Raw genomic sequence first — 14,803 nt, forward strand, 5'->3', positions numbered from 1 at the left:
CGGTGGGAAGGTCCCCACCATTCTCCAGCAGCCGTCTCGCCACACAGCTGGGAGGGATGTGGGGTAGAGAGCCCCCCTTGGTGCTGGCCCTGGGGGTCGAAGTGGTACAGGGGCAGGGGTGGCCCCTGCAGTCACCGCGTCCTCCTCTGGTGGAGGCGAGTGGTGATGCTGGGTCACAAGAGGTGGCTTCTCATCCCAGTGGTCTCGCGCTGCACTCCGGGACCTCCCGATCTGGGGGCTGTGGGGGTCCTGGGAGAGGGCTTGTGGTAGGGGACAGTTTTTGATGTTCTGTTAGTGAAGGACAGAGAAGAAGAATGGGGGGCTGGCGGTGGGGGCAGGGAGCCAGGATGGTGCTGGTCCCACCTCCCTTCCTTCCATCCCTGCTGCAGGCCTGCCCTCTTCATGCCTGGCTCCCCGCAGCCTCTCTCTGTCCCCGTCTGTCCCGCCACTACTGGAACCCCACCCCACCTCTGGGTAGTGTGCACTCCATCCTCAGAGAGGAACCCCCATCCCCTGGACTTGTGGGGGCCTCGCATCCTGCTGTCTCCCCAGAGCCCGCGGCCATTCTGCTGCTCCTCCCACCCCTCCTCGCTGTCCTTCCCGGCAGTCCAGGCCTGTCCACCGCATCTTTCTGACTCGTGCTGCCACATCATCTGCCCCGGCTGGGGTTTTAGCTCCCCGGGGACTGGAAATGCATTGGTTAAGATATGGTGAGTTAGGCCGGGCACAGTGGCTTATGCCTGTAATCCCAGCACTCTGGGAGGCCGAGGCAGGTGGACCACCTGAGGTCAGGAGTTCAAGACCAGCCTGGCAAACATGATGAAACCCCATTTGTACTAAAAATACAAGAATTAGCTGGGCATGGTGGCACACACCTGTAATCCCAGCTACTTGGGAGGCTGAGGCAGGAGAATTGCTTGAACCTGGGAATTGGAGGCTGCAGTGACCCGAGATTGTGCCATTGCACTCCAGCCTGGGCAACAGAGCGAAACTCCATCTCAAAAAAAAAAAAAAAAAAAGATATGGCGAGTTAAGAAGTTAAGAGAGGCCGGGCGCGGTGGCTCACACCTGTAATCCCAGCACTTTGGGAGGCTGAGGCGGGTGGATCACAAGGTCAGGAGATCGAGACCATCCTGGCTAACACAGTGAAACCTCGTCTCTACTGAAGAATACAAAAAAGTAGCCGGGCGAGGTGGCGGGCGCCTGTAGTCCCAGCTACTCGGGAGGCTGAGGCAGGAGAATGGCGTGAACCCGGGAGGCTGAGGTTGCAGTGAGCCGAGATTGTGCCACTGCACTCCAGCCTGGGCGACAGAGCAAGACTCCGTCTCAGCCTCCATGTTCTACTCTGTGAAGTGGGAGTGACAGCAGTGCCTTTCCCATGGGGCTGCTGGGAAGTGACTCAACCAGGAGCACCAGCGAGGGGACACCAGAGCGGGCCCCAACCACCTCCTGGCAGAAGCATGGGGCTCACGAGGTGGGGCGGGGGTGGTGGGGACCAGGCGCAGACCTGGGCAGGGACCTGGGCAGAACAGGGAAGTGGAACCTTCTAGAAGGGCCTTGGAGGAGGGCCCTACCCACACCACCCCTCGTGAGCAGCCCCCTGCCAATGTCCATCTCCCAGTTGAGAGTTGGGAAAAGCAGAGTTCTCTCAGGACTGGAATATGAATGGCAGCTCTTAGCCAGGCTCTGCCATATTGGAGAGGGTTCCAGAAGGTCCTGCAAGCCCACTGGCTCCTCTGTCATTCTTGGCATGGTTTTGGTCTCTCTTCTCCCTTGCTTCATTGCTGTGATGTCAAGCATCTCTTCCCGTGACTGTTGACTCTTTTTGTATCTTCTTTGGAGAAATGTTTGTTCCATCCTTTGCCCGTGTTTTCTGTTAGGTTGTTTGTCTTTTGTTAAGTTGCAAGAGTTGTTGACATATTCCGGATGCAAGTTCCTTATTAGATAATGACTTGCAAATATTTTCTCCTGTTTTGTACATTGTCTTTTCATTTTCTCTGTTTTTTTTTGTTTTTGTTTTTTTTTGAGACAGAGTATTGTTCCATCTCCTAGGCTGGAGTACAGTGGCACAAACATAGCTCACTACAGTCTCCAACTCTCCCAGGCTCAAGCGATCCTCCCACCTCAGCCTCCTGAGTAGCTGGGACTACAGGTGTGCATCACAATGCCTGGCTAATTTTTTTCTTCTTCATTTTTTGTAGAGATGGCATCTTGCTGTGTTACCTAGTCTGGTCTTGAACTACTGTGCTCATGTGATCCTCCCACCTCGGCCTCCCAAAGTGCTGGGATTATAGACATGAGCTGCCATGCCCAGCCAAGTCTTTTCACTTTCTTGAGGCCTTTGCAAACAATTTTTCTTTTTCCACATGCACTTTTGGTGTTATAGCCAGAAACCTTGCCTGATCCAAAGCCACGAAGGTTTATTCCTGTGGTTTTCCTAAGAGTTGAATAGTTCTGGGCTGGGTATACCAGTTCACATCTATACGCCCAGTGCTTTGGAAGGCTGGGTTGGGAGGATTGTTTGAGGCCAGGAGTTTGAGACGAGTGTGAGCAACATAGCAAGACACTGTTGGTACAAAAAGTTTTAAAAAGAGTTTTGTAGTTTGGGCACTTACATTTAGATCTATAACCTATTTGGAGTTAGTATAAATATATGGTGTGAGGTAGGGGTCCACCTTCATTTTTTTGTGTGTGAATATCTGGCTGTCCCAGCAATATTTGTTGAAAAAACTGTTCTTTATGCATTGAGTGGTCTTTGCACTGTTTTTGAAAATCACCTGACTTTAAGTATATGGGATTATTTCTGGACTCTCAGCTTTCTCCCATTTATCTAATGTCTGTCCTTATACCAGTACCATGCTGTCTTGACTACTGTAGATTCATCACTGTGAATTATTTTATGTCTAGTCTTGAGTGCAGACATTAAGGAAAAATAATGTGGTTTTTACATTAACATATAGGGACCCAGATTAGCTGATGAGACTACAGCCTTCTTAATTGGGATCCGGAAAACCCTGGCTGTTCCCTGACTCCTTTTTCCTTCTTTTTCTTTCTTTCTTTCTTTTTTTTTTTTTTTTTTGAGACAGTCTTACTCTGTTGCCCAGACTGGAGTGCAGTGTCGTGATCTCGGCTCCCTACAACCTCTGCCTTCTGGGTTCAAGCGATTCTCCTGCTTCAGCCTCCCGAGTAATTGGGACTACAGGCACGTACCACCACACCTGGCTAATTTTTTAAAAAAAATATTTTTAGTAGAGATGGGGTTTCACCATATTGGCCAGGCTGGTATCGAACTCCTGACCTCGTGATCTGCCCGCCTTGGCCTTCCAAAGTGCTAGGATTATAGGTGTGAGCCACCGTGCCTGGCCCCTGCCTCCTTTTTTTTTTTTAAGACAGAGTTTCACTGTGTTGCCCAGGCTGGAGGGCAGTGGCGTGATCTCAGCTCACTGCAGCCTCTGCCTCCCAGATTCAAGCAATTCTCCTGCCTCAGCCTCCCGAGTAGCTGGGACTACAGGTGGGTGCCACCACACTCAGCTAATTTTTGTACTTCTAGTAGAGATGAGGTTTTGCCATGTTGGTGAGGCTGGTCTCAAACTCCTGACCTCAAGTGATCTGCTCACCCTGGCCTCCCAGAGTGTGGGATTCCGGGTGTGAGCCACTGTGCCCAGCCTATTCCCTGCTTCCTTTATTGAGCCATGCCACCTTCCTCAGTTGGATTTTGGTATCAGTAAGGATACGAAGGTTTTGGTGACATACTTGTAAATAAGAGGCTGTTTCCCTAGGATGCAGAGGTTGATGACAAATGTCAGCTTTTCAGTTCTTTCACTCAAGAAGGATGTGCAGCTTGAATTCAGCAGGTTTGGTCTTCAGTGGGGCCTGAAAGTGGGTGGGATGTGGTGGTGCCCCTCGGTTTTCTGATCATCTTGGCTCTTTTATGGCCTGACTCTCCTCTTCCAGTGACAGCCTGCTATGCTGTGAGCTTCAGAGGACAGAGGTCCAGGTGGTTGTTTGGTTTAGTTTTTTTAACTTTTTATTTTGAAATAATTTTAGACTCACTGAACTGTTGCAAGGATAGCACAGAGCGTTCCTGTGTACCTTTCACTCAGCCCCTAATGTGAGCATCTTACATAACCACAGAATGCTCAGAAATTAGCCAATTCCATAGTACCATGCAATTTACTCAACTGTAGATTTTTTTTTTTTTTTTTGAGTCAGAGCCTTGCTCTGTCACCCAGGCTGGAGTGCAGTGGTGCAATCTTGGCTCACTGCAACCACTGCCTGCCAGGTTCAAGCAATTCTCCTGCCTCAGCCACCCGAGTAGCTGAGATTGCAGGTGCCCGCCATCACGCCCAGCTAACTTTTGTATTTTTAGTAGACACGGGGTTTCACCATGTTGGCCAGGCTGGTCTCGAACTCTGACCTCAGTTGCTCTGCCTGCCTTGGCCTCCCAGAGTGCTGGGATTACCGATGTGAGCCACTGCACCTGGCCTCAACTATAGATTCTATTAGATTCCCACTAGTTGTCCCACCAACATCCCTTTCCTGGTCCAGGACATCATCCAGGACCCCACTCACCATTTAATCTCACAGGCTCCTCCGGGCATGCCAAGCCTCCATCTTGCCTTGACTTTCACGACCTTGGCACTTCCAAAGAGCACCAGGCAGATGTTTTGTAGAAGGAGCTTCTTCCCTTGGCTTTCAGGCGTTTTCTCGTGGTTAGCCTGGGGCTCTGGCCATTTTGGAAGCAGACTGCAGGGGCTCAGGTTGCTGCTTCCCTGTGTAGCTCAGCAGGAGGTGCGTGTGGCTGATGTGGCTGATGCCGCTCAGCCGGTGATGTCGACTGTGGCCGCCTGGCTGAGGCATCGGCCCAGTTCCTCCACTGCAGAGTTACTCCTTTTCCCTTTGGGACTTTGAGCCTGTGAACATGTCCTGTGCCTTCAACTTCTGCCCGCCAGTTTTTGCACCTCCGCGTGGCTCTTTCCTGCAGGGATTATTCCCGGGGTGTTGGAATGGTGATTTTATGTTACGTGTATTCCTTTGAGACTTACGAAGGAGAATTCTTCTGTGGAGGAGAGCTGTCCCTCTTCCCCCATTTATCAATTGCGTTTTATTTATTTATATATTTTTGAGACAGAGTCTCACTCTTTTGCCCCGGCTGGAATGCAGTGGCACGATCTTGGCTCACTGCAAGCTCCGCCTCCTGGGTTCAAGCAATTTTCCCGCCTCAGCCTCCCGAGTAGTTGGGATTACAGGCGCCCGCCACCACACCTGGCTAATTTTTGTATTTTTAGTAGAGACAGCGTTTCACCATGTTGCGCAGGCTGGTTTCAAACTCCTGACCGCAAGTGACCCACCTGCCTCGGCCTCCCGAAGTGCTGGGATTACAGACGTGAGCCACTGCGCCCTTGATTGCACTTTAAATGTTCTCTCCGGAAAGCCATCTGTGTGTGTGTTTTATCCTGTGGGTTGTAACGTGATGCTGTCTTTCATCTTGGTGCTCAGGTAGGTGGTCCTCATTCTGGCCATCGGGAGCCCCTCGCGTGTCCTTTCTGCCCGCTCCCATCCTGTCAAGCCTTCCCTTCCTCTCTGGTCCTGCAGGGCGATCTGAGCTCATCTTGTATGTTCTGCCCCAGCCCTGGAATTGACCACCTGTCCTGCACGGCGGCCTGGTTCCTCGTAGTGGAGAGTGAGATTTACAGACCGTGGCCTGGGTGCTGGCCGTGCTTGATACTGTTGGGGCATCATTGCTTCAGGTTTTCTCTGCCAACAGGGCTTGGAAGTAGGAATGCTAACCCATGTGTATATGCGCATCTGTATCTCTCTCACGGTGTCTTTTCCAAAGCTCCTGAGTTCATACTCATAGGGTGCTAGAGCGTTCGTGTCGTGGGCCTGTCTGAGGCTTTGGGTGGCCACCCCCAACCTGTAAGGGGTACGCAGAGCCCCTGGAGAAAGGAGGACCTTCCTGTGGGGCTAAAGACTTGGGTGGGAGGCAGGAAATGACATGTCCCTTTTGAAGGCCACTTGGGACTTGTGGCCGTGGGAGAGGCAGGCAGAGGCGGGCACTGGGCCATCCTGGGTCAGGTAACCTCGCCAGGCGGGCAGGTGAGAGGATGGATCCCTTCCTTCCGGTTCAGAGATTCCTGTTTTTGGACCCGTGCCCGGCCCCAGGACAAGAGGTGGGCAGTGTGGTCTGGTGCAGGCCCAGCCTTCTGAACCCACCTGAGGGTCAGCCCTGGAGGCTCTGGTGACTGGCAGCCTCATGGCCAAGAGCACTTCCTTTTGGGGGGTTCTTGGGGGGCCAAGTTCTGTGGTCCCCAGGCCTCTGTGCTGTGGTGCCGCTGTCTCCTCCCTGATTCCCGCCTGTGGTCTCTCCTTTCACCCCACCTGTGGGTCTTGGCAGAGGGGCTCCCTCAGCACCTGTGCCTTCAGAATCAGCACGTGTGGGGCAGCGGCTGTTACGTTATCAGCAGCTCATGCCTTTTGGGGGCATTGGTGTCCGATGCCTGGGGCTGTCACTGCAGGCTTCTGTCATGCTGCGGTGCGCTCCCCTTGCCAATTCTATTCCTAGTGCCCAGGTCTGCCCAGAAGCCGCAGCAAGGTCGACGGGCGGGGCCCATGGCAGGACGCGGTCAAACCTCAACCACCTGGGTCTTCCCCTCCCGGCAATTAATAGAACTTAGTTTTTGGAGCAGTTTGAGATTTACAGAGAATTTGGGCAAGTGGGAGTGAGAGTTCCCGTCTCTCCCTGCCACTCCCCGCCTGTTTTCCTCATGGGAACATCCTGCCTATCGTGGTGCATTTGTCTCTTGATTAACACTTTGTTAGTGACACTTCACACTTCATTCGGATTGCCTCTGCTTTTCCCTAATGGACTTTTTTTTCTGTCCCAGCCCCCCCCAACCCTGACCTCCCAACTGGGATCTCTCGTGGCCTGTAGCCGTCCCAGGATCCCTCGTGGCCTGTGGCTGTCTCCTCAGGCTCCTCTGGGCTGGGACCGCTCCCCACACGTTCCCTTAGTTTTGTGCCTGGACAGTGTTGAGGGGAGTTGGCCAGGCAGATGGTAGGGCGCCCCTCGATTGGGGCGTGTCTGGCGTTTTGCTCAGACTTGCACGGGGTGGAGGCTGTTGGGAGGACCTTAAAGGTAAGGGCTCTTCTCGTCACATTCTGGCAAGTGTTAGGACACGGGCCATCAGCAGGTCTGGGTTAGAGCCGTGTGGCTGTTGCTGCTGCCCTGACGGCCTGGCTGCAGGGGTTCATCATCCTCTCCCCGGGACGCTGTCCCCTGACTTTCCATTCGTGCATTGATGGAAGGAAGTCACTGCATAGCCCATACGTCAGGAATGGGGAGCTGCCTGGGCCCCAACCCCTTGTCCTCCCTCCTGGGGGGGCAGTGGAGGTGGGCTAGCCTGGCCTGTCATCCATTGCGGATGGGGGCCAGGGTGGACACAAGCCTAGGCTCGGGCTGTGCCTTGAGAACTGGGGCCCGGCCTCAGCCCCAGAGCTCCAGCCTCCCAGCTTGGAGTGGGCGCTTTTGGGGCCCTGGAGAGGGAGGGCAGGACCTGTGGTCTTGGCAGCACCGGGCTGAGGTCTGTCCAGCTGAGAGCCTCCGGGTCTGGTGGACTCCCTGCCTTCTTGACCAAGTGCTGAGAGTGGGGGTGGCACATTGCGCAGCGGGGGAGGGAGCTGTGCAAAGAGACAGTTACTTGTGGAGGGGAGACCCAGGATCCCGTGGGGACCTGGTGGTAGCCAGGAGCAGCAGTCACAGGGGAGAGGCCTGGGTGGCCCCTAGGAGTGGACAGGCGCTTGCCTCCCCTGAAGTCAGGGAGGTGTCCTTTGCTGCTGTGACAAATGGCCGCAGACACAGTGGCTGAAAGCAGCACCTGGTCATTCTCTCCCATGCCTGGAGGAGGAAAGTCTGACATGGGCCTCCCTGGGCTAAAACCATGGTGTGGGCAGGGCTGTTCCTTCTTGAGGCTCCTGGAGAGAGTCCATTCCTTTCCTTTCCCAGTGTCTAGAGGCGTCCACATCCCTCGGCTTGGGGCCCTTCCTCCCGCTTCACAGCCACAGCGCAGCCTCTTCCAGGCCCTGACTCTCACCCTCTGGCCTCTTCCCACGAGGAGGCTGTGAGGACATTCGGCCCCCGGATCATCCCATCTCAAGATGCCTAAGTCAGTCCCATCCGCAAAGCCCCTGTTGCCATGGAAGGGGAAATAGTCCCAGGGGTCTGGGGGTGAGGACAGGGACATCTTTGGGACCATTATTCTGCTGCCCACAGCTGCGTGGAGGGATTCCTGAGTGCGCAGGTCCTCTTCAGCTGGTGACAGTGTCAGGGGTCGGCCTGGGCAGGTGGGAGAGGTCGTGAAGCCCTTTGCAGGGCACTTGGCCGCTCATCTGGCGCGGGGAAGAGGCGCAGCCCACGGCCCGCTGCTCTAGGGCCTGCTCTTCCCTTCCTACCCAGGGCAGGCCCTGTGGGAAGATATGGAAGTCGGGTGAATGAGCCGTGCCCAGTGATTTTAAAAAGCAGATTAAAATAACACAGCAAATGTCAGAGCTCATTGCGTGCTGTAGGGCGTTTGTGAAACTCGCATTGTTTATTTATTTTTTTGAGACAGGGCCTCGCTCCGTCGCCCAGGCAGCAGCCTTGAATCCTGGGCTCAGGTGATCCTCCTGAGGCTCTGCGGCCACACCTGCTACCACACCTGGCTCAGTTTTAAAGTTTTTGTAGAGACAGAGTCTCATTATGTTGGTCAGGCTGTTGAGACTCCTGGCCTCAAGTGATCCTTCCTCATCGTCCTCCCAAAGTGCTGGCATTACAGGTGTGAGCCACCGCACCACTTGGTGTTGTTTAAAAGTCCTGGTGAGTTGTAAAAAGTGTACAACTTCGGGAGGCCAAGGCAGGTGGATCACAAGGTTAGGAGTTTGAGACTAGCCTGGCCAGCATGGTGAAACCCCGTCTCTACTGAAAATACAAAAAATTGGCCAGGCGTGATGGCGCACACCTGTAGTCCCAGTTACTTGGAAGGCTGAGGCAGGAGAATTGCTTGAACCCAGGAGGCAGAGGTTGCAGTGAGCCGAGATTGCGCCACTGCTCTCCAGCCTGGATGACAGAGCAAGACTCCATATTAAAAAAAAAAAAAAGAAAGAAAAGATACAACAAAACCAGGGCCCCAGGGAGCGAGCTTCTCTGCCCTGGAGGTTGGGCCCACCGAGGGGACCTTAGAGTTGCTTCTGAAGTGAGAGTTGGCATTAGCTGAGCAGAAGGAAGCAGAGGGCAGCCTGAGTTGAGAGCCAGCACCGGTGGAGCTCTGAGACGAGGGCTTGCAGGCCTGGGCACCCACCGAGCCCCAGGTGTGCCAAGTCCAGTGGGAGCTGCAAGTCAGATTGTGAAAGTCCTTTTTATTTTTTCCTAGACGTAGTCTTGCTCTGTCACCCAGGCTGGAGTGCAATGGCGTGATCTCAGCTCACTGCAACCTCTACCTCCCAGGTTCAAGTGATTCTCAAGCCTTAGCGTCCCGAGTAGATCTCAGCTCACTGCAACCTCTACCTCCCAGGTTTAAGCGATTCTCAAGCCTTAGCGTCCTGAGTAGCTGGGACTACAGGTGCACATCACACCCGGCTAATTTTTGTATTTGTAGTAGAGACGGGGTTTCACCCTGTTGACCAGGCTGGTCTCGAACTCCTGACCTCAGCTAATCTGCCTGCCTTGGCCTCCCAAAGTGCTGGGATTACAGATGTCAGCCACCGTGCCCCGCCATGAAAGTCTTGATAGTGGCCGGAGTGGTGGCTTATGCCTGTAACCCCAGTACTTTGGGAACCCAAGGCAGGAGAATCATTTGAGGCCAGGAGCTCGAGACCAGCCTGGACACGATAGTGAGACCCTGTCTCTTAAAAAAAATAAAAAATAAAAAAGTCTTGGTGTCATATCCAAAGTTTGGAATTCCGTTCTGCATTCATCCTACAAGTGTCTGAGCGTCTGTGTCCAGGACTAAGTTCGACGCCTGGGCTGTGCCTTGGCCCTTGTGAGGTCGCAGCCCCTGCCTCCCTCTCTCCCTGTGCTCTGCCTCTTGGTGTTGGGGGGTGGGGAAAAAACTGGGTGCATTTTCTGCACTTTTCCCCTTGTAGGAAGCAAAACTTGAAAATCTCTCAGTAGTTGTCTGCATCTTAAGGCTTCCAGAAGCTTCTTTGGTTTCATTTGACTGTTCACAGATACTTTTGCTGCCTCGGCCCCTGGTTTTTAGGAGCTGAGGTTAAAATGGGCCCTCACTCGAAAACTTGACTGGGTAAAGTGCTTATAGTTACGGATTTTTGTGTTGTTAAAAATTGACAAGAATGTGGAAAATCTGAATAAAGGCAAGCGTCCTCGGGCTGCGTGCAGCTGGTGGGAGTCGAATTTAGAATTAAAACTTGAGCGTGCAATCAGTTTAGTTAATCATGCTTTTATTTGCATGTTTTAGGAACCATCACCATTGCTGGAGGCACCTGACAAATCCTAGCCAATTTTTGGAGCATCTCCACCCAGGAACCTCGCCATCCAGAAGTAAGTAACACGGGCCCGGCCCCCAGGTGGCACCACAGGACCAGGGCCCGGAAGGCTATGGCCTCTTCCCTGGGTGGCCTGCCAGGCTCTGAATTCCTGGGACATCCAGGCGTGAGCTGTGCTTAGACGGGAGCCTGCGGTAGGGAGGTTCTTCTGGAAGTTTCTGCATGAAGCCTGTCTGCTCTGGGCTTGCAACTCGCCCTTTGGCATCGAACCACCCGACCCTCACTTCTAGAAACCGCAAAAGCTGCGGCTCCTCCTGCCTTTCGAGTGATACTGGGGTTTCCCCAGGACCCACTACCCTGTCTGCATCGGCCCTGGGGACACCTGGGCTCGTGGGGCATTCCCCCACACACTGTCAGAAGTGGGGAGCAGTTAGAGCAGGGGTTTCTAAAAATGGGAGACTCCTTTTTTTTTTTTTTTTTTTTTTTGAGATGGAGTCTTGCTCTGGGAGACTCCTTTCTAAATGCCTCTGAGATAGTTCCATGGCCTGGCTGCCCCGGGTTTAGTTCCTTTTCTTGTGCCTTTCTTACAAGCCAAGGACAGTAGGCTTAAAGAGGTGCCTCTGCTGGCAGCCCAGGGGGACCACTCAGGAGAAGAGAGAGAATGGCCTCATCGCTTCTGGCCATATCCATAGGGCCCGGGTGACCCAGCGGAGAGTGTCAAGTGTGGGATGAGCAGTGCTGTGTCCTCCTGTCAGGGCGGAGATGGCAGTGGCAGCGGTGGCTGGCAGAGCACTGGGGAAGGGCGGCCTGGTGTGGCGTTGCCCTTGGATTCTGTGCCACTTCCCTGTGCAGAGGGAAGAAGGTGCCTGTCCAGGGCCCCTTGTAGCTAACGAGAGCGAGTATGGACTTGAACTGGGGCCCTTGAGTCATTTGTGGGTGCCTTTTCTGTTCTGCCACGATTAGGACCTTGAGGAGGGTGGTAGAGCCTAGCCTCCCTTGGGAAGGCATAAAGTGTAAAGGAAGAGGCTCTGGGCACCTGGTTGGCAAACTATGGCCCCTGGACCCAATCTGGCCCCCCGTTTTTATAAATAAAGTTTTATTGGCACGTGGCTGTGTCCATTTGTCTGTGCATTGTCTCTGGCTGCCTTCTCACAGAAGAGAAGTGGGGAGCAGTTCCACTTGGGAGAAGTGAATAGCTGGAAGAGAGGGCGTGAGCTGCGCGTCTGAAGACATTTCCTATCTGGGCCTGTGCAGAAAACCATGCGCCGCCTCTTGTCCCGGTTAACTTACTGCTGGCTGGGGCAGGATGGACGAGTCTCTTAGTGACTTGGTTTGGAAATTGGCAGCTCTGTCTGTGCCTCTTAAAATCGTGCTTTTACCCTTCAAGTTTATGCTTTGTTACAAGATGGTCAATTTACTAAAACTCAACTGTCTTCTTTGTACCAAGATTAACATAGCACAAACCAAGTAAGCAATGTGCTCTGTCAGTTAGCTTTGTTTTTTTGAGACAGGGTCTCGCTGTGTCACCCAGGCTGGAGTGCAGTGGTGTGATCATAGCTGACTGCAGCCTCCACCTCTTGGGCTCAAGGGATCCTCCCGCCTGAGCCTCTTGAGTAGCTGGGACTACAGGCATGCACACCACACCTGGCTAATTTTTTTTATTTCTGTAGAGACTACGTTGCCCAGGCTGGTCTCAAATTCCTGGCCTCAAGTGATCCTCCTACTTTGGCCTCCCAACGTGCTGGAGTCACAGGTGTGAGTCACCTCATCCTGCCTTAGTTCACCATATAGCCTTTGATAAACCCACTTGATATCTGGAGGTGCTGAGTGCAGCAACGAGGAGGTGCTAGAAAGTATTCGGGGAGAGCACGGGAGACAGGAGTGAGGGAGCAGGGCTCCTGCTTCCGAAGGCCTGGAGCTGAAGGAGAAGAGGAGCTCAGGGCAAACCGTGTGGGCTTGCTGTGGTTCGGCAGGTCCCCACATAGGCTGCCTTCACTTTGTAAAAGTTAACTTTTACTGAGATGAAATTAACACGCATCATATTCACTCTTTAAAGGATACAGTTTGGAAATGTGGGTGCCCTCGCAGGGCTGGGCAGCATCACCACTAATTCCGGAGCATTTCACTGTCCCAGAGGAAGCTCTGTCCCCCCTCAGCAGTGGCTCCCCATCCCGCCCCCACACCCCTAAACCAGCCATCCCCTTCCTGCCTCTGGACTGGCCTGGCCTGTCCTGGACATCTCTTAGAAATGGGATCACGCACTGTGTGGCCTTTTGTGCCTGGAGTCTCTCACTGAGTGCGACATCCTCAGAGATGAACCTCAGTTCATCCATGCCATGGTCTGCGTCAGAGCCTCACTCATTTTCGTGGCTGAGTCGCGTTCTGCTGTGTGTGGCGCGCCGTGCGGGCTGCTTCCCTGCCGATGGGCGTTCATGTGGCCTCCTCTCTAGCTGTTGGGAGTCGTGCTGCTGTGGACGTTGGTGTGCAGGTGTGGTGTGGATATGCATTTCCATTTCCCTCGGGTCGACACCTGGGTGTGGAATCGCGGGTCCTAGGGTACGTTCTGTTTAACCTCAGGAATCGCCTGCCCGTCTCCACGGCGGCCGCACCCTTCAGCATTCCTATGAGCTCTGCCTGAGCGCTGCCTCTGGTTTTGGAAACGTCTCTCGGAATAGTCGCCCGCTTTCTCCATTCCCACCCTGGAGCCGTCGCTTGATGCACGGGGGGAGCTGGGCTGCGGGCGGCAGGGCAAGGGGGTCCCACGGCAGCTGCGAGTCGGCCTGTCCTCCTGCCTGCTTCCCGTGCCTCTGCTGTTGGCTTATTCGAGTATTGAATCATAGTGGCTTTTTCCTCCTAAATAGAATGCTAGGTTATCTTATTCAGGCCTTGTAACTTTTCCTGCCCTGTAAAAAAGCACACCTTGAACACCTCGCTTTCTGTCTCTGCGCACAGATAGGTGTTGGGTGGGGGCTGATACAAAACACCCCTGTCTGGCCAGGCGCGGTGTCTCACGCCTGTAATCCCAGCACTTTGGGAGGCCGAGGCAGGCGGATCACCTGAGGTCAGGAGTTCAAGACCAGCCTGGCCAACATGGTGAAACCTCGTCTCTACTAAAAATACAAAAATTAGCCAGACGTGGTGGTGCACGCCTGTAATTCCAGCTACTCGGGAGGCTGAGGCAGGAGAATTGCTTGAACCTGGAGGCGGAGGTTGCAGTGAGCCCAGATCGCGCTGTGTTACTCCACCTGGGCGAAGGAGTGAAACTGTCTCAAAAAAAAAAAAGAAAGAAAACACCCCTGGCTGCGGCCTCGGGTGTCCCTGTGTCCTCCAGCCCTTGGGGTGGGGCCACTCTGACATCATGCGCCATTTTGGGGAGTGTCATGACCAGGAGGGCATCTTTTGTTTTTTCTTTTAATTAAAACAAATGCTAGGCTGGGCATGGCAGCTTATGCCTGGAACCCCAGCACTTTGGGAGGCCAAGGCAGGTGGCCTTGATTGCTTGAGCCCAGAAGTTCAAGACCAGCCTGGGCAACATGGTGAGACCTGGTCTCTACAAAACAAATACAAAACTTACCTGGGTGTGGTGGCATGCACCTGTGGGGCAGGAGGATGGCTTGAGCCCAGGAGTTCCAGGCTGCAGTGAGCTGTGATTGTGCCACTGCACTCCAGCCTGGGCGATACAGCGAGACTCTGTTTCAAAAGATAAAATCAAATCAAAAACAAACACTGAAGGGAAAGGGTAGAGTGCAGGCCTGGCACAGGTTTCTTTTTTTGTTTGTTTTTTGTTTTTAAGACAGTCTCGCTCTGTTGCCAGACTGGAGTGCAGTGGTGTGATCTCGGCTCACTGCAACCTCCTGGGTTCAAGTGATTCTCCTGCCTCAGCCTCCCGAGTAACTGGGATTACAGGAGCACACCACCATGCCCAACTAATTTTTGTATTTTTTTAAGTAGAGATGGAGTTTCACAGTGTTGGCCAGGATGGTCTTGTTCTCTTGACCTTGTGATCCGCCTGCCTCGGCCTCCCAAGGTGCTGGGATTACAGGCGTGAGCCACCGCGCCCGGCCAGATTTTTAATTTAAGAGACTTGGCACGCATTTTTCACTTGCCTCTGTCTGCTTTCCATAGGCCCCCAAGCAGGAGCGATGTGTGATTGTCCATTTGTTTTCTCCTCTGCAGTTTGGCGGTCCTTGGGTAGAAGGACTGAGCATTGAGCTTGGGTCAAACCACTGGTTTTTTTTTTTTTTTTTTTTTTTTGAGACAGAGTCTTGCTCCGTCGCCCAGGCTGGAGTGCAGTGGCCGGATCTCAGCTCACTGCAAGCTCCGC

General features: G+C 53.6%; 1 protein-coding gene across 1 annotated transcript in view; it reads left to right on the plus strand.

The window, feature by feature from the left end:
- KDM4B (lysine demethylase 4B) overlaps positions 1 to 14,803 on the plus strand; it is a 185,933-nt gene that overhangs the window by 35,948 nt on the left and 135,182 nt on the right. The window contains exon 2 of the mRNA XM_025367477.1: positions 10,452 to 10,534. The gene's annotated coding sequence lies outside the window, so the exon portion shown is untranslated. The remainder of the gene's footprint in view (positions 1 to 10,451; positions 10,535 to 14,803) is intronic.

The sequence above is a fragment of the Theropithecus gelada genome, chromosome 19 (genome assembly GCF_003255815.1).
Source record: "Theropithecus gelada isolate Dixy chromosome 19, Tgel_1.0, whole genome shotgun sequence".
Lineage (NCBI taxonomy): Eukaryota > Metazoa > Chordata > Mammalia > Primates > Cercopithecidae > Theropithecus > Theropithecus gelada.